The sequence below is a fragment of the Lactuca sativa genome, chromosome 3 (assembly GCF_002870075.4).
Source record: "Lactuca sativa cultivar Salinas chromosome 3, Lsat_Salinas_v11, whole genome shotgun sequence".
NCBI lineage: Eukaryota > Viridiplantae > Streptophyta > Magnoliopsida > Asterales > Asteraceae > Lactuca > Lactuca sativa.
The window spans coordinates 99,674,953-99,698,641 of NC_056625.2; the positions used below are offsets into that span (position 1 = coordinate 99,674,953).

General features: G+C 31.5%; 1 long non-coding RNA gene across 1 annotated transcript; it reads right to left on the reverse strand.

The window, feature by feature from the left end:
* Positions 1-1,705: 1,705 nt before the first annotated feature.
* On the reverse strand, positions 1,706-3,026 carry LOC111918854 (uncharacterized). Its single transcript, XR_002859351.2, has 2 exons — positions 2,470-3,026; positions 1,706-2,364 (listed from the first exon to the last, which is right to left on the reverse strand). It is a non-coding gene; the product is annotated as an uncharacterized LOC111918854 (long non-coding RNA).
* Between the last annotated feature and the right edge of the window lie 20,663 nt (positions 3,027-23,689).

The window sequence follows — 23,689 nt, forward strand, 5'->3', positions numbered from 1 at the left end:
TGACTTGATCAAGGGGTAAAATGGTCATTTTACCCTAAGAGTAGATGTCAGTTTCTGACTAAGTGTTTTGTGGGAATTTTAGCCGGAGGATTTCCGGAGCAGCAATGGCAGCAGTCAGAGGATTCCCGCATAATTCAGCAGCTACGAGGTGAGTTACCTTCCAGTAGGGGTGGGTCTAAGGCCACAATGCCCGCCCACCATTGAGGAGTATTTAGAAGATAATTGTCTTTGTGATAATTTATCTTGGCCTGGTATGCGTTTGGTTATGAGTTATATTTGTATGATATGTTGTATGATAGGGATAGTTTTCCCTGATAGTGGTCCGTAGGACCAAGGGGTAGGTCAGTACCCGAATATGTATGAATGTGTGCTTATATCTTGCTATTGTATGCTAGTGGTTGGGGGTGAAATAGTCCCCAGTTACCGGTTGAAAGATACCGATGACGATTACCGGTTGAAAGATATCAATGGTATTGTATGGTATGTGGTATGATGGGGGAACTCACTAAGCTTTGTGCTTACGGTTTCAGTTCTTGGTTTCAGGTACTTCTTCATCCAAGGGGAAGGAGCCGGCGGCGTAGCATGGCATTACACACACTCACATATGATTTCCGTACAGTGTTATCTGGGATTGTACTCTGATATGACATTTGTTCATGGTTGTGGGTTTCAAATATGATACTTGGTTTTGAGATGACGTGTTTATACAATATTTTCTAATGAATGTTATGAATTAATTAATCAAAAATGAAATTTTTTGGCTTGAATTTTGGGATGTTACACTACATTTGTTTAGTTGACTTTTAAGGATATATATATATATATATATATATATATATATATATATATATATATATATATATATATATATATATATATATATATATATATATATATATATATATGTTCAAGGGTAAGGGAAACTCAAATTCAATATAGAAAAATTGGTCAACTAATGTCTATGTAGCAAAGAGGTAACCAAATGACCCTTTCACTTTGGCCAAAATGACATAATCGACCTGACAAAAATGACTTCGTTCCCTAATAAAGCCATAAAAAAAGTAAATGACTAAAAGGGTAAACCTAGAAAGTTGATAGGTCGTATGTGTCATTTTCCCTTTTAGTAATTATTCGATTATATCGGTTAATTTTGTTTGATTCAGTTTTTCGTTTAATATGCTTACCCCAAATTATAATTTTATATAAATTTGTTTTCTTTATTTGTTTAGGTTAACTACGATATATATATATATATATATATATATATATATATATATATATATATATATATATATATATATATATATATATATATATATATATATATGCAATATTTGAAATGAATTATGAATCTCATGTCAATTGGCACATAATTAGGGAGTGAAATGTCTAAATTTGTAGAGAAGACCATTTACCATCATTTTTAAAAATTACAAATAGAAAATATACAATTTATTTGATAATTATAAACAGGACTGGTCCATTGGTTTTTACTACCCCATGCGAGATTAGTTAATAATGCCCCTATGTCCGAACTGTTACAACATAATTTATAATACAAAGTGCAATTCATTTTGTATTTAATATACTAATATAAACAAAAAAAAAAAAAAAAAAACAATGTTTAAAATGAATCGTTTCATAACTTACAGTTAAATAACTAAGTTTTAAATAATTGTTCCTAGTTTCATCAATAAGAAAAAGATTCAAGAAAGACACCCATATGTTATTAGCTTTTAGTATTTGCAACATAAATGTCAACTCTTTTTCCTACCAGAGGTTTATCACAATAAAATAAAAATACGCATTCAAGCTTTCTTGTTTACATCACAAGCTATCATTCCAAATAGAATTTCATTATACCATAAAATTGTGTCAAAAACCACATCGAACTCATGGAATCATAAAACCTTCAATTCAGACCCTAAAATATAGTAGATCAGTGGGTGAGAAACATCTTCATCAATGCACACAAAAGCAATGTACTTTGGAACTGAGACCAACATTAGCATTGAACTTCTAGGTTGTTACTTTTCCACTATTAAACTTTGATTCCTATCCCAAAACAATTCGTCTTTGAAGATTTAATGAGTTTCAAACTGTTGAAACTTTAAACCTTGATTTTATTTCAATTCTAAATTGAGCTGTTGGATCTCTTTATCTATGAATGAGGGAAAGAAATTAGAGAACCAGATTATGCCCTCTGCGATGTGTGAAACAATGAAAGAATGAGTGAACCGAGAAGTTAAAAGTTTAGGAGAACACTATAATTATGTGCTCACTCATTCAACATCGTCGGCTAATGTCGTTTCTGCCTCTAGTACAACATCATGAATCAGAACTTTAGACAAAAAAATATACATCCTGAATCAAATATACGAACTCGGATTAATCAAATAGAAAAACAAAATGTTAAAAATCGGATAGGCCTAGAAGTCTGATAAGGTTTAATCAAATCGAAAAGCATACCTCCTGTAGGCTGAAGTGTCCAAGTCTGAAGTCTTCAACTCCTGTCTTCACTTTTAAGAATTAGATATCCATAAATTGGCTATACATAAGAAATCGGGATAGAGGGTGAAAGGGCATTCAGAAATCGATTAAAGGAGGGACGGGGGTATACAAAATTGGATGGCTAAGCATATATGAAATAGATTCGTAAGTGGGAGAGTATCTATAAATCTTGTGTTTTGAAAAAAAAATCGACAATAGAGACTCCTCGTTTATCGTTTCTACATCCTGATTCACAAAGTCATCGACGCTTCCTTATTCTAAGTGAGTAGGCGTCTATTACATAGCCAATCGTTTGATTTCCCACGCCTTTGCATGCCTGCATCAGATTGAAGTAACTGCGTCTTTTTTTTTTTTTTTTTGCCAATTACTGACGACAACCTAAAATTCAACGGTAGCATACAACACAAATAATACCTAACAATATTAATGGATTGAAATTATGCCCTTTATTTTTTTATGCCCTAGCCTTTGCCCAATTTGCCCATGTATTGGGCCGACCATGATTATAAATTACAATGGTTTATTATGAATTACGTAATTTTTTTAAGAAATTTAAATAACTTGATTGATAATATGATTATTAACTTAAATTAACCATAAAATTTTATTATTTATAATGAGTTCATATTGTTTCTAAAACTATAAGCACTTTTAATTTAAAGAGAAAATAAAATAATATTTCATAATTATCTTTCTTTTTTAGTTACGATCATGAATGATTAACGAATATAAAAAAATGCATGCTCTTCATTTGTACATAAATACCTGCAAATTTTGGTATTATTTTTGTTTATATCTTTTATTAAAAATAAAATCCAACCTTTTACCTAATTAAAATTTATTTTATTATAAAATATTTTTTTTCTAAAATTTACATGACATGTGGGCCTTTATTTCGGAGAGCCCTAAAGGAATGTAAGACAAATTTAAACAAATAAATAAGAAATCACCGCTAAATATTAATGCTTACCTAAACCAATTAAAACATTTGTTATAAGATTGAACCCATTTAAGTTTATTATATATTAAATATTAGGTGTGAGACCCGTATATTATACGGGTTGATTAAAACAAAGTGTTAATATAAATGATTAAATGGAAAATTTATTTGAATTTGAAATTTGAGATAACTGAAAATTATGAGAAAAAAACATGCAAAAAATAAATAAATTAAAATTATGTGTTTAGTTATCAAATTTGTGTACTAAACGGGTAAATTATAACAAAATGCTAAGCACAAAGGTTTAAATTCTAAATTTATTTGAAATTGAAATTAAAATTTAGAATTTGAAAATTGAAATTAATAGTCATTATGGTAGGTTTAATTTATGGAAGTTATATTAATGATATATTGAAAAAAAAAAATGAAGTAAATGACAATTGGAAAATAAATATATCTTAAAATTATGACAAAATGACATGTGGCCAATTGAATGAGAGAATGACATGTGGCAAAACCATTCTTATTTATTAGGGTAGATATTAAGTGAAAAAGAAATATCGTTTAATTGATGATGACATCAATTGAGAAAAAAAAGGTTGAGAATGGGAGAATCATTTTAAGTCACACATTTATTTTGCCGCAAAACACTTAGGCGTACCGTCGGAAATGGATAACGGATAAACATGTGTTTTCCAACCAAACATGTTTCCTTAAACTATGTTAATCATTACCTTAATATACACAAAAACATACTTTTTTTTGTTTTTTTTATTTTTAGAAAGCCATTATTATCGAAAAATTATTTTAAATATATCAAAATTCATAATTTTTTATTCTCTATAAATAGACATCCATATTAATATACTTTTAAGATAAAATAATTTTTTTTTTATAGTTTTAGCTCTCGTTATTCATAAGTGAATAAAAAAAATCTATCAGATTTTTATTACAGTATATTCGTTATTCACTTATGAATAAAACGTACGCGTAACTTTTTTTATAGTTTAAATATCGTTAATATATGAATATGACACACAATAAAGTTTTTTACTTAAAATATATTTTTTACATCATCTTTCATCATATATTATATTTATATATATGAATAAAACGTGTATTAATTGTCGTCATATTTTATATTTATATATGAATAAAACATTTATCAGATCTATTACAGTTAATTTGTTATTCATATATGAATAAGTAGTATAAATGATACTTAAACTGTAAAAAAAAATAACTATATATTTTTATTCATAAGTGAATAACGAATGTACTGTAGCAAAAATCTGATATATTTTTATTCACTTATGAATAACGATAGCTGAAAAAATAAAAATAAAAATCAATTTTTTATTTTATCTTAAAAGTATATCAATATGGATGTCTATTTGTAGATAATAAAAAATCATGAATTTTGGTATGTTTAAAATCATTTTTCAATATAAATAGCTTCTTAAAAATTAAAAAAAAAACAAAAAAAACTATGTTTTTGTATATATTAAGGTAATGATTAGCATAGTTTAAGGAAACATATTTTGCTCGAAGCACATGTGTATTCCTTATCCATTTTTGCTGGTACAACAAAGACTTTTGCGGCAAAACTAAATGAGTGGCTAAGAACGATTCCTCCATTCTCAACCTTTTTTATTTTCTCAATTGAACTTACCTCTCTCTCTCTCTCTCTCTCTATATATATATATATATATATATATATATATATATATATATATATATATATATATATATATATATATATATATATATATAGGTTCATTTGAGACCGCCTATATTTTGTGAGACATGAGGACCAAATCTTAGCCCTTGATCAAAATTGATATGTGGTTCAGATTTAATTAAAAAAAACTGGCAGTGGCAATTTGTGTAAATAACACAAACTTTGTAATTAACTAGAATACATGGAGGGGTGGAAACGTAACTCGGCACATTTACAAACGCATTCATATCCTTTTCATTTTTCAAAACCCTTTCATCGATCGAAAACCCTTCCATCACAAATTTGTTTCAGATTAACCCTAAATTGAAATTGAAAAGTCGAGTTCTTTATTTTGATGCTAGCTCGAGTTCATCCTCTGATTCATACTCGAAAACAAATCCTAATTTATTCACGTAGCCAAAAACGAACAGAAAACCCTCGATCAATCTCGATTATCAACAAATTCTTATTCCTTTTGATTCGTAATTTCAACCTTCTTATTCAATCTCGACTATCAGCCATTCCTTCACAAAACAGGTATTAATTCAAGCTTTTCAAATTTTGGATTGTGTTATTGAACCACTAAATAATCTGGGTTATACAGATTCTGAGTCGAATAACCCTAGCATATCAAATCAAAACCATATATCATATCCTCGTTGTTAACCATTCTCCCAATTAAAGCAAAGTGAAGCAAAGTTTCTCAGAGAAAGTTAATTTTGGTTTCTTGTTTAAAAAAACCGAAGATCAAATCTAGAATATCGCCAAGGAATCAAAATCATATATACAGGTTCTTTCTTTCCTTAATCTATCATCCCTTAAATTCACATAAACCTTATTCTTCTAAATAGAAGGAATCAACGACCATTTAAAATCATAAACCTTAATTATGTTATTCAGATTGTTTCATTCTAGTTTTAAGAATCGAATTTAGAACTCGTACCCATTAAAGGCTTTGATTTCATCTTTCAACAATGTTTTGTTCGAGATAATCAGATTCCAATTCCCCTTCTCAACACAAAAGATGAGTCGCCAATGTCATCAGATGAAGTAGATAGAGTGATTAAAGTAGCATGTACTGAATTCTAGCCTAAAGAGCCAAAGAGAAGTAACCGATTCAAAAAGAAAGGACATAAAGCTATTTTCCAACAAAAACTCAATCTTTAGCTTTCGGAACAATATTCTACTAGTTCTAATTTTGTATAGTACAATATCTAATCATTCTCTTATGTTTTGTATATGTGCTTCTAGTATACTTTTATAGTAATTCTGAGTTTTGTATGTTAGATTTAGTATTCTATCCATTCTAATTTTGATCATGAATTGCTAAAAATCGAAATTGTTGATGAGTTTTTCATTGATTCTTGCTGATACTTATTTTAGAATAGCAAAATTAATGAATAATTGTTGAAAATCGATCATTTACAATAATCCTTTAATAATATAAAATTGATGATAAATGGCTGAAAATAAATGTTGAAATCTAGAAATTCCTTATCAATGTATGTAATAGAGAAAATGATCATGAATTGTTAAACATTGATGTTTAGAAAAGGACACATAGGGGTAATTATGACAATTTACGTTCTATCTGTATTCTAACGTCATTCAATATCTCTATAGGTCTTTCTTCATCCAAAATCACCTCTTCACATACGATCTCAACTTCAATTGCGATCCAGATTTATGGATTCGAAACCCTAGAAAAATAATTGCAATTGGATCTATCTCGAATTAAGCCCAGTTACATCGTTTTCTACCCTTTTTATTCTAATTGATAATCAAGAATGGATCCTTCGATACAATATGATTTTGATTCTACATTAAAACCCCCTAAAACCTTAATCTGTGATTTAAATCTCGAGCTTCTGATTTCAATTTTGAATCTCCAATATCATTAGCTCGTTAGTTTGTTTTAATAAACAATAAAAACTTCTTAGCACATACAAATTTCCGTCAATCCTTCAATTGGTACTTCTTCTCATGATTCTCAGTTGAGGAAGGAATCTTCTCATCAGGTAATAAAAGATTCTACTGACTCATCTTTGGCCGTTAACAATTGCAATGTTAATAAATCTACAATCTTGCTATTTTATTATGCATAAATGAAGTTATTCACAAAATATGTAGAGATATTCCTGTCATTTGAAATATAATTTGATTCAAGATCTTATTTTGTTTGATTTATCTTATTATCTAGTAAAAATATAGTAAATAAATTTTTGATAGCTTGATATTCTACTTATCTTATTTGATAAGTCATAACTCACTTCCTAAATTGATTTTAGATGTTATTTTGTTTGAGTAATTGGATTATTTAGTAAAAATTTAGTGAAATATTGTTTGATAACTTAATATTCTGAGTATTTTGGTTTGATAAGTCATATGGTACTTCTTAATTTGATTATGATGTTACTTTGTTTGATTAATTAGATGATCTTGTAAAAATATTAGTAAAATAGTATTTGATAACTTAATATTCTAGGTATTTTGATTTGTTAAGTTAGGTGTTACTTTATAAATATGATTTTAGATGTTATTTTATTGATTAACCAAATGTTACCGCTTACTCTGATAAGTCAAAGCTATAACATGTTTTGAGAACTTGTTATTTTATCTTGACATAATCAAATTCATCTCTTTATGTTTTAATTTAATAATATCTTGTCCAGATTTGGATTCTAGATAATGTAGATTCTAAATCATCTCTTGTAATAGGCTTCAGGAAGTTATTATTCTATTTATTCAAATTTATGAATTATTTTTCTAAAATTTATATTGTAGTTATGCTTAGTGTTTGATCCAGATTCACTATAGTTGAGGCTAGAAACGAACTTCTTTATTGTAGTTTTGGTTAAATATTTTTGAAATTGTTTACTGTAGCTAGGATTACTGTTTAATACACATCGAAAGCTAAAGACGTTGTTGGTTTAGGTTGGTGGTGTCTATTAACATAAATGTCTGATTAGGTTATCTGATATTTTGTATTTTATATAATATTAAATCTCTTGTTTGAATTATACTAGATATTACTAATCGAAATTAAGAAATATAAACTTTATTTGGAGTCAGTACCATGTGGATAGTTATGTTTTTGTTATTTTATCTCATAAATTCTACTTTGTGTATTGTTAATAATGCCTTGATCATATTAGATTTGTGTAAAATTAAATGTGAAAATAAAATAAAGTTCTCTAAATGTAAATTATTTATTAAACAATTTTCATGTTGTTAATTATTGTCAGAATGTTAGAATATTCTAGTATAATGAATTGTTTGTTTATATCCTAGTTTTATTGTTTTAATAAAAGTATGGTTTATGTTTTGATACAGTTGAGATGAAGAAAATAATAAATCAAGGGAAAAACATTTTTGATCCTAAAAGAAAGAATGTTGAATAATTTCTATCATCGGAACTAGATAAAGGCAAAAAAAGTCATACTTCATGATACCCCGTCTAATAGCTCGTCATATGATCAAGACGCGTCAACAGAATATGAACAAGTACATATGACAATATAGTTGTAGTTTGAGAATATATGATGTATAATGTCGATATTCAGTTATGTATTTACACGAATAGTACTTGTAGTGTTTTAGTTTTTGTCATGTAATGTCAGTAACATCTTTCTCATATTACATGAGTTTATATTTAAAGTTTATATGTATAACATTCTATTGAAATTCGGCTTTTTATACTCTTATAGAATAATGTTCTAGGATATTCTAAGTTATATGTAGAATATTCTAATAGAATAATGTTCTAAGTTTTCAATTAAATTGATTTACTACATATAAATAATGTGTATATATAGAATATTCTAATATAATAATATTGTAAACGACATCTTTTCAAAAGTTTTATGTAGAATATTATGATAGAATAATGTTATCGGATATTTTAAGTTATATGTAGAATATTCTAATAAAATATTTCTTAATTAAAATTTGGCTATTTTTATACTCTTATAGAATAATGTTCTAGGATATTCTAAGTTATTTGTCGAATATTCTAATAGAATAATGTTCTAAGTTTTCGATTGAATAAGTTGATTTACTACATGTAAATAATGTGTTTATATAAAATATTCTAATATAATAATATTGTATATGACCTCTTTTCAAAAGTTATATGTAGAATATTACGATAGAATAATGCTCTCGGATATTTTAAGTTATACGTAGAATATTAGGGTCATCTCATTTGAATCTAACGCATGATGTATCATGTTGATAATTTAATTGAATAATTTTATAGGTTTCTTATTAAATAATTTCATTTATTAAATAAAAATAATATGTATATGTAGAATATTCAAATAAAATAATGTTATATGTTATCTGTATTCTAATAGAATTATGTTATAGGTTTTTAAATAAATAAGTTAATTTATTACATGTAAATAATGTGTAGTGTATGTAGAACATTCTATTAGAATAATGTTATATGTTGTTAGTTTTCGAAAGTTTATACGTAATGAGCTTTTTAAAATATAACACTACTTGATTATATCAACAACAAATATCAATGTAGAATATAACAGATAACAATAATCAAATCTAGAATATTAGTCATATTAAGAAAACACATTTAATTACATCATCATTTATAAATGTATATTAAAAAATAGAATTATACACTTCAATAAGATATCAGTATCATCAATATAGAACATATAATAATAGACTATATCATTAAATATGTGCACTATATCATGTATCATATTCTAAACGAAATATGGAACTAACTGAGTAGTTCAACAAACAAAAATTAAAGTAGACTATAAAATTATATATCTATACATGTAGAATATCCATAATCCAAACTAAATAATCATTAGTTGAAACGAGTTCATTGTTTGAGTGTGATTCTTCAGCGCCATCATTAATTTGACCTACAAAAAAATATTCCATTAATATTTATTATTGTATAAATATTTACAAAATTGTATTCTAAACTTAATTTTCTGAATATGTAAGGACGTATGAGTAATGTTTTTCAATTATTCTAATTAGAATAATATACTATGTACTATGTAATGTAATAAAAAATATGATGAAATGGGACCAACTACCACTTCTGCTTCATGCTAAACTGGTCCAAATTCATCATTTACTTTACATGCTACTGACAAGGAGGATAGTTACTAATCTAAACCTTTCACTCAGATAATAAAAATAATAAAAACAATGAGGAAAAATGTTTCAAGTTTCAAGTTTCAAGCTTCAAGCTTCAAGCATCAACATGGTCTGAGATTTCCCTACACTGATTACACTAATCTTTCATATATGCACCGTTTAGTGTACTTGTCACAATATGGTGGAAAAAGAATAACATTTATTTCAACAAGAATATGATTTAATCATTTAGAGGCAAACCAAAGGACAAAAAACTTTTGATAAGTATCCATTTCCATTTCAAGGTTAATGAATGTGCATGATCACTTGACTTGATGTAACGATTTTGTTCTATTGTGATTATCTTCAACCTATATATGTAAAGTTCACACTTCAGTGACATAAATTGCTACTAGATAGCAGTTAATTAGGAGCATGTCTAGATTTTAAATGCATTAAAACTTAAGTTCTGATTATTCTCTTAGGCATTTCATCAAACAGTTGGCGTATCAAATAATACTTCTCCAATTCTTCTGTCCTCAAATAGATGGCACATCAATTGCTATTAATGATGAGTTGTTGAAATTGTTCTGTAGAAATTGTTCCTTCTTGATGATGAATTGAAGAAAATTGATCCTTACTTATCCTTCTATGGTTTGCAATTTGCAATTGAACTAAATTGATTAAGAAAATCATGAAGATATTAACTTATATTTGCAATTATAATTGAACGAATCCAACTCAAACAATCATCAGATGAAGAATAAAGAAGATGAACTAGCAAATCACTAAAATCGTGAATTTAATAGCTGAGATTTTGATAGGATAGGATAATTGATAAATCAATGAATGTCAATCTCAAAATCACGTTGATCTGGTAGAAATACATACCTATTCAAGGCGATGAAGATCTTGATTTCCTGAATGTGATGATTTTGATATGAAAGATAATTGATCGATCAATGAATATCTATCCTATAGCAAGGATTATCTGGTGTGAGATTTGAAGATCGAAGGAGATAAAGATCCTGATTACGTAAATATGAAGCTAATTTTTGTAACAGGTATGTTGATGATCTGTTTAACCTAACAATGACTAATCTGCCCTTGATTAACAAATCAGGTACATTAATAAGTCTTGATCACGTTTTTTTATGAGCCATAGGATCAATTTTGATCAAAGGCTAATATGTTGTCCCCATGTCTCACAAAAAACTATTGGTCTCAAATTAACCTCTACCTATATATATATATATATATATATATATATATATATATATATATATATATATATATATATCATATTATATTATAAAGGAACCATTTTTTCTTTCACCACATTTATTTGAAACTCGCATGTATTTTTTTGTTTCACCACATTTATTTGAAACTCCCATGACTTTTCAATTTCTTTCTAATAATGACTATAAGTTGGTTAATAAGATTAAATAAATATCAAATCTAAAGTGTAATCATATGTAAACTAATTTTCAATATTAAAAAAATATATTTACTTTTACTTATAAAGTTATGTTTTCTAACTTTTTACATATTATACTTTATTTATTAGTTTTAATACATTGCTGGATGTAAACGATTATCATTTTAAAGATACAATTTTGAAACAATTTGTATAAAATACTTAAATTATTAATTTCAATATAACATTATAGTGTCAACTTAAATATAAATTTTAGTTTAACTTAAACAACCCGAAGAATATTTTGTAAATAGTTAAAAGTGATTAATTGTAGTGTTTTTCTAATAATGATTATAAGTTGGTTAATAAAGTTAAATAAATATCAAAACTAAAGTTTAATCATAAATATACTAAATTTCAATTTTAAAATAATATCTTTATTTCTACTTATAAAGTCGTATTTAACTTTTAACATATTATACTTAATTTATTAGATTTAATATGTTGTTATATGTAAACCATTATCAGTTTAAAGCTACAACTTTTTAACAGTTTGGACAAAATACTTAAATTGTCATTTTGAATATAACATTACAATGTCAAATTAAATATAAATTTCAGTTCCACTTAAAAAACCAAAAAAGATTTTGTAAATAGTTAAAAGTGATAAATTATAGTGATAAATGCAAAAACTAAATTGTAATCTCAATTTAACTAAAATATTTCCTAAATATATTTTATAATCGTTAAAAGTTTTCAAATAAGTATGTTAAAATAACTTACAATAACAATAGTTAAAAATAACTCTGTATAAATGATTATATTGTTACCTTTAAAATCAAAAAACAATGTTTGAAGTTTTAAATAAATATAATGATAAAATTAAAACATTAAGCAAATAAATTTAAAAAAATTAATTAACAATAACAACAACTATAAATAACATTAAACCATATATTATATTTAATTTTATTCATGTTTAACTTGCGGGTAGAAGACATTCAAACGATTGAGATTATGCAGTTATAATAGATGTATATATTATCATATAATTCAAAATAATCAATATATTATATTAATTTAGTATACGAATTATTATATCAGATTTAACAACAATGTTATTGTTATATTTAATAAACAAATATTTGTAAAGACTTCAACAATATATATATATATATATATATATATATATATATATATATATATATATATATATATATATATATATATATATATATATATATAGAGAGAGAGAGAGAGAGAGAGAGATGTTCAAGTATTATGGATGTAAGAATTATTGTGAGTCAATCAAAATTAAAAAAATAAATAAATAATTAAATAAGTAGATAATGATAATTTAGTAATTTGATTAATAACATCCATAAATAATCCTATAATGATGCTATCATTGACTTTTTAACCTAATTTTCCCCTTTATTTATCTACAACCGTTTACCACCTCTACCACAAAATTATGAGGTGACTCACTCTTCTTCCTCCTCGACTCGTATTTTTTCCTTCATTTATATTGTCAGCCTCCTGATACTAATTTGAAAGATGAAAGCTTTGTCTCTTGTGTCTTGGACTCTCGCAACAATCGACGAGTACGAGAGATGCTGGAAAATGTCATCTTTCAGAATCACACTCTTATTCTCAATCCCATTAACCAAAACCCTTATGTGTGTCATACCCCGCTAAAGCGGAAACACAAGGCGTGACAGTATAAAGGGTTTCATAGGCAAAGTTAAAAGACAACACCAACCATAGTATTAAAAATCATTACAAATTTACAATGGGTTTGAACAACTTTTAAAAGAAATTACAATGAAAATTGAAATACAACACATGCGAATGTTCCTAAAAGTGATGTGTCCCTAAGTGCCACCTACTTGATGATTCCTGAAAAAGCATGTAAAACGAGCGTCAAGTATAAAAATAGTTGGTGAGTACTCACAGATAAACAAAATAATATTGGTTCCATAAATTGAAATCAATGTTTTGATAAAGTTTCCAATAATAAAAGCATATTGTTAAATTGAGAAAATAAGTTTGTACAAAAACAAAGTTCTTTGTCATCATGAGAGATAAAGTATGTTGCCCAAATGAGATGCAACGTTCATATTCTCATGGAAGATAAAGTTCGTTACTCAAATGAGTAAACAAGTTTCTTTGCTAAAATGAGCTGTCAATTTCGTTACTACAAGGAGCAAACAATTTCATTGCTAAAACATGTATATAAGTTTCCAGTAGTAAAAGTTCGTTGTTGTAATGAGAAATAGAGTTCATTGCTATAGTGAGAAACAAAGTTCATTGCTATAATGAGAAACAAAGTTGATTGCTATATTTGATAAACGAGTTTATTGCCATAATAAATAACAAGTTTATTGCTATAATGAGTAACGAGTTTGTATGTGTATGAGCAAACAATGTGTTCTCCACCAAACCTATGACTGAAGCCCTATCAAGATCTATGTTTATCGTTCCATAGATGAATATGGTATCATGCACTCCAACAATAGGGCGAGTGAGGAGTTGTCAATTCCTAATAGCGCTATCCATAATAACTATTGGCTCAAAGAGTTAATGGTTAGAGATAAAGGAAGGGCCTTAATACGATAAATTCTCATGTTCCGTGTTGCATAGACATACATAGAGAGATATAGCAATAAAATAACAATCATGTTTGATACAAATCAATTTAAATACAACATTCAAATAATAGTTTTTCGGGACATGTTTTTCCACCCCAAAACATAAAAACTGAAAATAAGGGAGTGCGTGAATACTCACAATATGCATTGAGATGATGCAAATGGTGCCTTGACTACGCTCTACTCGTACCACAATCGATTCCTATAATAATGGTATTCGCTAGTGAGACTCTAATCGAAATCTAACACTAGTATACTTACTACTACAATAGAATTATGCCAATAGTGTGTCAAAATTTAATATTGATAAGTTACAAATATTTTTCTGTGAAAATTTAATTTCAATGAATTAATTGTTATATAACAATTTAAGTGGAAATTTCTCATTATTGAAATGCTAATATTTATCATTTTAAAGGTGTTCCAATGATTAAATATTCAAAACTAAATCAATTTAGTTCTAAACTTTGCCAAACTTTGCATTTCATTTTTAATTGAAGTCAAAGACTTTAAGATAAATTTTCTTGAAATTTTGACTTGTCTAACTATTTTGCACCATTTAATTCCATGAATAATAATAAAATCATGTAAAAATAGTAAATTTTCATGAAAAATTCTTATAATTTTTGTGTAAATATTTTACAGTGTACATAATCTAGGAAAAATATTAATATGTGTTTTCAAAAATTTTAAGACAATATTTCTAATTTTTGTGTATATATTCTATAAAAATAGAAATAAATAGGTAACAGTTTCAAAAATTCACCAAAATTTTTTTAAAGGTGTAATTACACATACTGAATCTGTGAAAAGTATAAAAATGGGTTTATAAACTGTTTAACCTATTTTTATGATTTTTGTGCATTTATTCTAATAAAAATTGAAATAAATAGAAAACCGTTTCCAAAATTGCAAAAACTTTTTGTATTACTGTTATTAAACATTATTAAGCTGGGAAAAATATAAAAATCGATTTCTAAACTGTTTAACCCAATTTTATGATTTTTGAGCATTTATTCCAATAAAAAATTGAAATAAATAGAAAACAGTTTCCAAAATTGCCCAAAATTTTTGTAACACTTTTATTCTACATGTAGAAGATGTGAAAAATATAAAAGACACTTTTCAATTAGTGTTGCTATATTTCCTTGTTTAATCCACTTAAATAATCATTAATTGAATAATAATTATTAAACAGTTAAAGGAAATTACCAAAAAATTTGTACAGTTCATTTACAGAGTAAATAATCTGGGAAAAAATACCAAGTGTGGTTTTCATATACTGAAATCCGATTTTGTGTATTTAAGTGTATTTAATCTTAGAAAACAGGAGAAAAATAGTATACAGAGGAGAAAAATCATCAAAATTTTTATGTAGCTCCTAATGTACTACAAGGTGTTCTGGTAAATTTTCATAATTTTTGGATGAGTAAAACTATTTTTCCTGTTTTTAGTCCATTATAAATACAAAAATCAGAGAAAAATAGGAATACATTATGAAAAATTCTGAAAATATTTTTCTAAGTCTTCTATAGAGACTATAAGCTGCGAAAATGGTTAGGTAGCCATTTCACCTTCTATAAAGTGGTTTTATGATTTATTGGAGCCAAACAAAAAGAAAATTCAGAAACATGTTAAACAGTAATAAAAATCGATGAAATTTAATTTGAAGTCATTATTTAGAATAGGAGTCATCCAAGAATTTACCTAGGATTTACAAACCTCAGAAAGTATTTTATATGATTTATTGCCCTATTTTGTTGCAATAATTATAATAATTCTAGAAAAATGAATTATTTTTTAGGAATTTACAGAGCATCTTATTTTGTTGATGGGAATCTGGGAAAAATTGGATTTGGTCAGAAAAGGAGTTTTAGATATTTATTTGGAAATAAATCCTTCATGAACATATTTGAAAGTTTTTAACAACATACTTTGATGATCTAGCATATAGGCTTGAAGATCATCACATGCATGTTGGTTTGAAGATCATTCATGAGTTTGAAATGTTCAAAAATCGTTTTTGAAAAAAAACTTAGTGTGCATGTGGTGATTTTCCACCAAAACTTGAAGAAAAGTGCATTTTGTTGATTTTGACTTAGGTTTAGGTCCTTGGATTTCATCATTTACAACATGCATGTTGTTTTTGGGTGAAATCCTACCACCATCATCATCAAAACTGAAGTGAATGAACATATACACATATTTTCTAAGAGAAAGGTGTAGAAGAAGAAGGAAATGCAAGAAAAACCTTGAAAACATGGAGGAAAATGAAAGGAAATCGTGTTCTACCTTAATGAACACCACTAGATGATGAAGATTTTGAGTTTGAGGTGTGTTCTTGGACTTATTCTCTATAAAAAATTCGTGGGTATATGTCACACCCCCAAACCAGAATGGCGGAAACATTCGGGGGTGGATGACTTCACGTAGTATCACAACCATTGAATATTGTAAAGAAAGTAACACAACCATCACATATATAATGAAAACGTATGTTGTTGCGTTATACATAATAGCAAAAGAATATTACAATGAGATGATAAATGTTCAATAATAAAACATCTTTAGTGTTTCTTTCTCCAAAAGCTGGTGGCTATCTGTATTACTGATTCCCTGAGAAATACAAGTGGTTTCGAAAAAGTGTCAACAATTAAGTTGGTGAGTTCATAAGTGTTTTGCATTGAAAAGTATGTCCTTTTTGATAGTAAATCGATGAACGAGGTTTTCAGAAAATCCAATATTTTCTATAAATGATTTGAAAAGTTTCCCGTGTTGGAGTGCATTAGTGTTTTCCATGCTTGAATAATAGTGATAACATTTGTATTAACAATAAAATGGAAAACTGAAATGCATGTATGAATCTCGTAAATCTAACTTGTTTTTATACTTTTATGTGAGTTTTATAACCATGCTATTGACAATGATGGCCTGTAACAACGTTCTTCAGGCGTTGGAACTGTTATGACATTTGTCACCCCAGGCCTGCCGGCCTAGCTGTAGCTAACAGCTTAGGTGTGGGATTGTCAATCCCGTATAGATCTATACACAAGTATCACGCTCCCCCTACAAGGGATTATGGTATATAATACAGGACTTAATAATGCATACTCGAACGTACGTGAAGCTGTCTCACATTACTAGGTATAAACAGATTTACGATGATAAAAGACTGTACTTCTTTTGAAAGCATTTCATTTGTCGAGATGTATATGTAAAATGTATGAATCACTTGAATACTATGCTCATTATAGTTTGTCAAAAGTATGTTCCCATTTGGTAATAACAACTTGGTGATATAATATCCCTTTAAAACATAAAGTTATTTTTGTATCAACACTCTATAAGAATGATATTATAAAAATAATACTTTGATTTGTAATGTACTTGTATTTCCCCCCCCTAAAACGTGAAAAGAATTGAAAAGTAGGGGTATGAACTCACTCGTTTCGAAGAGAGAGGCTAGGGTTGAGCAGAACTTCGTCCGCGGATGGTTGCGTCGTCGGGCTCTTCGGGGATCTCTGCAGCGTAAATCTTTCGTCGGGGCTCGAGTGCGGAAACCGAGGTCGTCGGGATAGCTTCTTATGCTTGGAAGTGTGTGAGAGTAACTGGGGATTTGAGAAAGGTGTGCAAAGACTCGAGCTCATGCCATCTATTTATAGTGCTGGAAGAGTGAGTACGCGGGGCGTAATTTTGGAGTACGCTGGGCGTACTCACGTACGCGGCGCGTACGTCGTTACGCTGGGCGTAATATGGCGTCATGGCTTACGACTCCTGGCTAGCTAAGCGTAGCTTGGGCGGGCCGATGGGACTCGACTCTGGGTCTAGTACGCGGGGCGTAATCCCTGCTTCCGACTTCTAAATTCCGTAACTTTCGCGTACGATCTCCGTTTTTCGCGTTCTTTATATCCACGCGTAGGTGAGATTATGCTCTACAATTTTCATTTAGACTCCGTCGGCTAGTTTTGACTTTATTTTTAATGATATATTTTTAATAGGCTGGGCCTTCTAAAGTTCGTTAAAAATTCATAGATTCTTTATTCGACGTCGGTTTTCGTTTGTCTTTTTATTGTTTTATTACCAGTGAGGAGATCTTCAACTTCCGTTTAGGTGGCGATAGCTAAATAACACTCGATCTTCAATCCGAGTTTTTAGCCCTATACTACTGTTACGAAACTTTGAAAATTCGTAACTTCTTCATACGAGGTCCAATTTGGGCGATCTTTTTATGCATGCTCACCTTTCAACGAGAGCTACGACTTTTGTTTAGATACTTAAGGCTAAAATGTATTTTATTGAGGTTTTTCTTTTTATGTCAAATAATGTTTTAACGTCGTGTCGTAAATATATGAGTGGTTATAATTTCTTCAATATAACTCGGTTTTGAGCGTTCTTTATGTTTTTGGAAACCTTGACATGATATCTAATATTTGATGCAGCCCAACCTTGATACTTGAATGCTTTATTTTCGAGGTTAATTTCGTTGTACTTAGCTTTCGAGTATTACAATGCTTTTGGAAAATATAGGGTTGTCACATCATCCCCCTGTTAAGGGAATTTCGTCCCGAAATTTAATCTAAGATAGTGTTTACAGTTTTAGGAAAAAGATGCGGGTACTTTTGTTTCATCTGATCTTCGCGTTCCCAGGTGTATTCAGGTCCTCGCTTGGCGTTCCAGCGGACCTTTACAATGGGTATGCGGCTTTGTTTAGTCCTTTTGATTTCCCGATCCATGATCTCTACTGGTTCCTCCACAAATTGAAGGTTTTCATTTATTGCAATTTCGTCTAGAGGGACGACAAGGGTCTCGTCGGATAAGCACTTCTTTAGATTTGATACGTGAAAGGTGGGGTGTACGTTGTGGAGTTCCTGAGGTAGTCTAAGTTTGTAGGCCACTGGACCGATTCTGGCAAGGATCTCGAATGGTTCGATGTATCTAGGGTTCAGTTTTCCACGTCTTCCGAAGCGTATTAAGCCTTTCCAAGGTGAGACTTTGAGTAGGACATGGTCTCCAACTTGGAATTCCAAGGGTTTGCGTCTCTTATCTGCGTAACTCTTTTGTCTATCTCTTGATGCTTTTAGACGTTCTCGGATTTGAACAATTTTCTCCGTAGTCTCCCTTATGATTTCTGGTCCAGTGAGCGTGTTGTCAGTTGCTTGTCCTTTTGCTAGTTGCGTGTCCCCCACTTCGGCCCAACACAAAGGTGACCTGCATTTGCGGCCATAAAGGGCTTCGAACGGGGCAGCCTTGATGCTGGTGTGGTAGCTATTGTTGTACGAGAACTCGACCAATGGTAGATGTGTGTCCCATGCTTTGCCAAAGTCGATTACGCAAGCTCTCAGCATGTCTTCTAGGGTTTGTATAGTTCTCTCACTCTGGCCGTCGGTTTGTGGGTGATAAGCGGTACTCATGTCTAGTCTTGTCCCCAAAGCTTTTTGTAGCGACTGCCAGAACCTTGAGGTGAATCTACTATCTCGGTCCGAGATAATGGACATGGGCACACCATGCAGTCGTACAATTTCTCTGAGGTATGTTCTTGTTAACTTCTCCAATTTATCCGTCTCTTTGATCGGTAGGAAATGTGCTGACTTAGTTAACCTGTCGACAATTACCCAAATGGTGTCGAGTCCGCTTGTTGTCTTGGGCAACTTTGTTATGAAATCCATGGTTATCCGCTCCGACTTCCATTCGGGTATTTCTGGTTGTTGTAATAAACCCGAGGGCTTCTGATATTCCACCTTGACTTTGGCACATGTTAGGCATTTGCTTACGTAGGTAGCAATTTCGGCTTTCATGTTTTGCCACCAGTACAATTTCTTGAGATCGAGATACATCTTATCGGAGCCGGGATGTATGGAGTATCGTGTTTTATGGGCTTCGTCCATAACGATTTCTCTGAATCCACCAAACTTCGGTATCCAAATTCGATCCATGAAATAACGAATTCCGTTGTTCTTGGTCTCAAGGTTCTTATCCATTCCTCTTAGGGCTTCTCCTGTCACATTTTCGGATTTCAAGGCTTCTATTTGGGCTTCCTTGATTTACGTGAACAGGTGTGAATGGATTGTCATAGTTAGGGATTTCACTCGGCGACCTGAGTACTCCTTCCGACTGAGTGCATCAGCCACTACATTAGCCTTTCCGGGGTGATACCGGATTTCGCACTCGTAATCACTTAGTAGTTCTACCCATCGCCTCTGTCTCATGTTGAGTTCCTTCTGGTTGAGGATATGTTGGAGGCTTTTATGATCAGTGAAGATGGTACATTTTGTGCCGTAGAGATAGTGTCTCCATATCTTCAGAGCGAAGACGACTGCTCCTAGCTCAAGATCATGCGTTGTGTAGTTCACTTCGTGCGTCTTTAGTTGTCTTGAGGCGTAGGCGATGACCTTCCCTCTTTGCATTAAGACACACCCAAGTCCTTGGTTTGAAGCATCACAATAGACCACGAAGTCCTCCGTTCCTTCTGGCAAGGTTAGGATGGGCGCACTACATAAGGCTCGCTTTAGTGTCTGAAATGCACCGTCTTGTTTTTCTCCCCAGTCGAAGGTCACATTCTTCTGGGTTAGGGTGGTAAGTGGCTTGGCAATCTTTGAAAAGTTCGGTATAAATCTTCGGTAATACCCGGCGAGTCCCAAAAATTGCCGGATTTCTGTAGGGGTTCTTGGAGTAGTCCAACTATCTATTGCCTTTATTTTGGAGGGGTCCACGTGTATTCCTTCTTTGCTTACAACATGTCCTAGGAAATCCACTTCCCGAATCCAAAATTCACATTTGGAAAATTTTGCGTAAAGTTTCTCTGCCCTTAATGTTTCCAATACTTGGCGGAGGTGTTTCCTATGTTCTTCCTGGCTTCTTGAATAGATGAGTATATCATCTATGAACACGATCACGAACTTGTCCAGGAAGGGACGACATACTCGGTTCATCAAGTCCATGAACACTGCTGGAGCATTCGTCAATCCGAAGGGCATTACCACAAATTCGTAGTGACCATAACGTGTTCGGAAAGCCGTTTTGGGGATGTCTCCTTCCAGTACTCGTAGTTGGTGATAACCAGACCTTAGATCGATCTTTGAGAAGTAGCTTGCCCCCTGCAGTTGGTCGAATAGATCGTCTATGCGCGGTAAGGGATATCGGTTCTTGATTGTGAGTTTGTTTAGCTCCCGATAATCGATGCACATGCGAAAGGATCCGTCCTTCTTCTTCACAAATAGGACTGGCGCTCCCCATGGTGAGAAACTTGGTCTGATGAATCCCTTGCTCAGCAGCTCGTTTAATTGACTGGATAGTTCCTGCATCTCGGCTGGGGCTAAACGGTACGGCGACTTTGCTACAGGGGTAGCCCCGGGGATTAAGTCGATTCTGAACTCGACTTGACGTTCAGGTGGGATTCCTGGAAGATCTTCTGGGAAAATATCCGGGAAGTTGCAGACTTCCGGAATATCTTTAATGTTTTTCGATTCTCGTTCCTTGTCTACTACGTGGGCTAGAAAGGCATGATATTCCTTACGAAGATACTTTTGTGCTTTAATACAGGAAATGATTTGTAAACTTGAACTAGGTTTGTCGCCATAAATGACAAGAGTTTCGCCGTTTGGCAGATTTAAGCGAACAGCCCTTTCGTGGCAAAGGATATCGGCATGGTGAAGGCTCAACCAGTCCACACCGATGATGACATCGAAACTTCTTATGGAAATGGGCATAAGATCGACTTGAAACAAGTGCTCGTTTAAATTTAGTGTGCACCCTACGTATAAATCGTTTGCGTGTTCTGTTTTACCGTTTGCCATTTCTACAGTGAATATTTTATTGAGTGGTTGGGGTTCTTGATTAAGTAGGTGTTTGAATTTATGACTCACAAAACTTCTCTCCGCACCGCAGTCAAAAAGTATGCATGCATAAGTGTTGTTGAGTAGAAACGTACCCGTAACCACCGTGGGGTCCGCTATTGCTTCTCTCTGTCCTACTGCCAGCACTCTCCCCACACCGTCAATATTCCTTTCCTTGGGACAATCCCTCCTGAAGTGTCCAGTCTCTCCGCACCCATAACACGCCCGGCTTACCCCAGTTCCAGGAACCTGAGTAATTGGTCGTGCCGGTGCTTTACAGAAACGGGCTGTGTGCCCTTTCCTGTCACAGTTCTTGCAGTGCATCTCGCGACAAATACCATGGTGATGGTAGTTGCACTTGCTGCACTTGGGCAGAATCCCTGCATATGGTTTTGTTGGTGCAGAGGTAGCAGGAGTTGTGGTGGGGGTAGTAGCAGCATAAACCGCAACCATTTGTTTCTTTGAAGGTTCTTGTGAAGTTTGCCCCTTCCTTTTGTTCCAAAATTTCTTCTTGTTGTTGTTGTTGGCATTGATTTCATTGTTGCTGTTCCCTTTGGTTGGTTCAGCCATAATCGCCGCGACTCCTTGACAGACACCATGATCAACAAGAGATTGCGCTAGTTCCTTGGCGCTGGCGAAAGTCAAGGGTCTGGAAGCTAGCACACTTCCTCGAAGTTGGGGTGATAGTCCCCAAATGTATCTCTCAACCTTTTGGCTCTCCAGGGTTAACATTCCTGGGCAAAGTGTTATTAAGTCACTGAACCTGTTGGTGTAACCAGCTATGTCCGATCCTACCATCGAGAGGTTCCACAGTTCCTGTTCAAGCTTCTGAATCTCGCCTCTTGGGCAGTATTCTCGAAGGAGCATTCTTTTCAGGTTTTCCCAACCCATGGAGTTTGCCACCACCAGGGTTAGTGTCTGGACGTGGCCGTTCCACCATGTCAGGGCGCGTTCAGAGAAAGTAAAAGCGGCGAATTTTACTTTGCTTTCTTCAGGACATGCACAGATTTCGAATACAGCTTCGGTTTTCTCTATCCATTGAGATAGAGCCAATACTCCCCCAGTCCCGCAAAAAGGAATAGGTTTTCCGTTGGTGAAGTCTTTGTAAGTGCATACCCCTGAACGGCTTTGACCTTGGCCATTTGTAAAACTGTTTGTTCCTCCCCCCGATCCGTTGTTGCTCATTTGAGCCATTGCTGCAGTTACAGCAGCGGTTACAGCAGTCTGGAACATAACGGTGTCCATAATTGGAGGAGGTGGTGGAGGTGGTGTTGAAGTTGAGTTTCTGCGTGTTGATCTACGAGGAGGCATGTTCTGGTAGAGAAAAATAAGAATGAATATTATAAGTTTCTAATGTTTTGACAATCGTGTGTTAGTTGTTATTTGTTTTGACTTTAGTTTATGGTTTCAAGGTAGGCATAGAAATTTAGAACTCGTAATTTTTGAGAGGTATATAATAAGAAATACTTCATATTCATTCATATAGGTCACACTTGA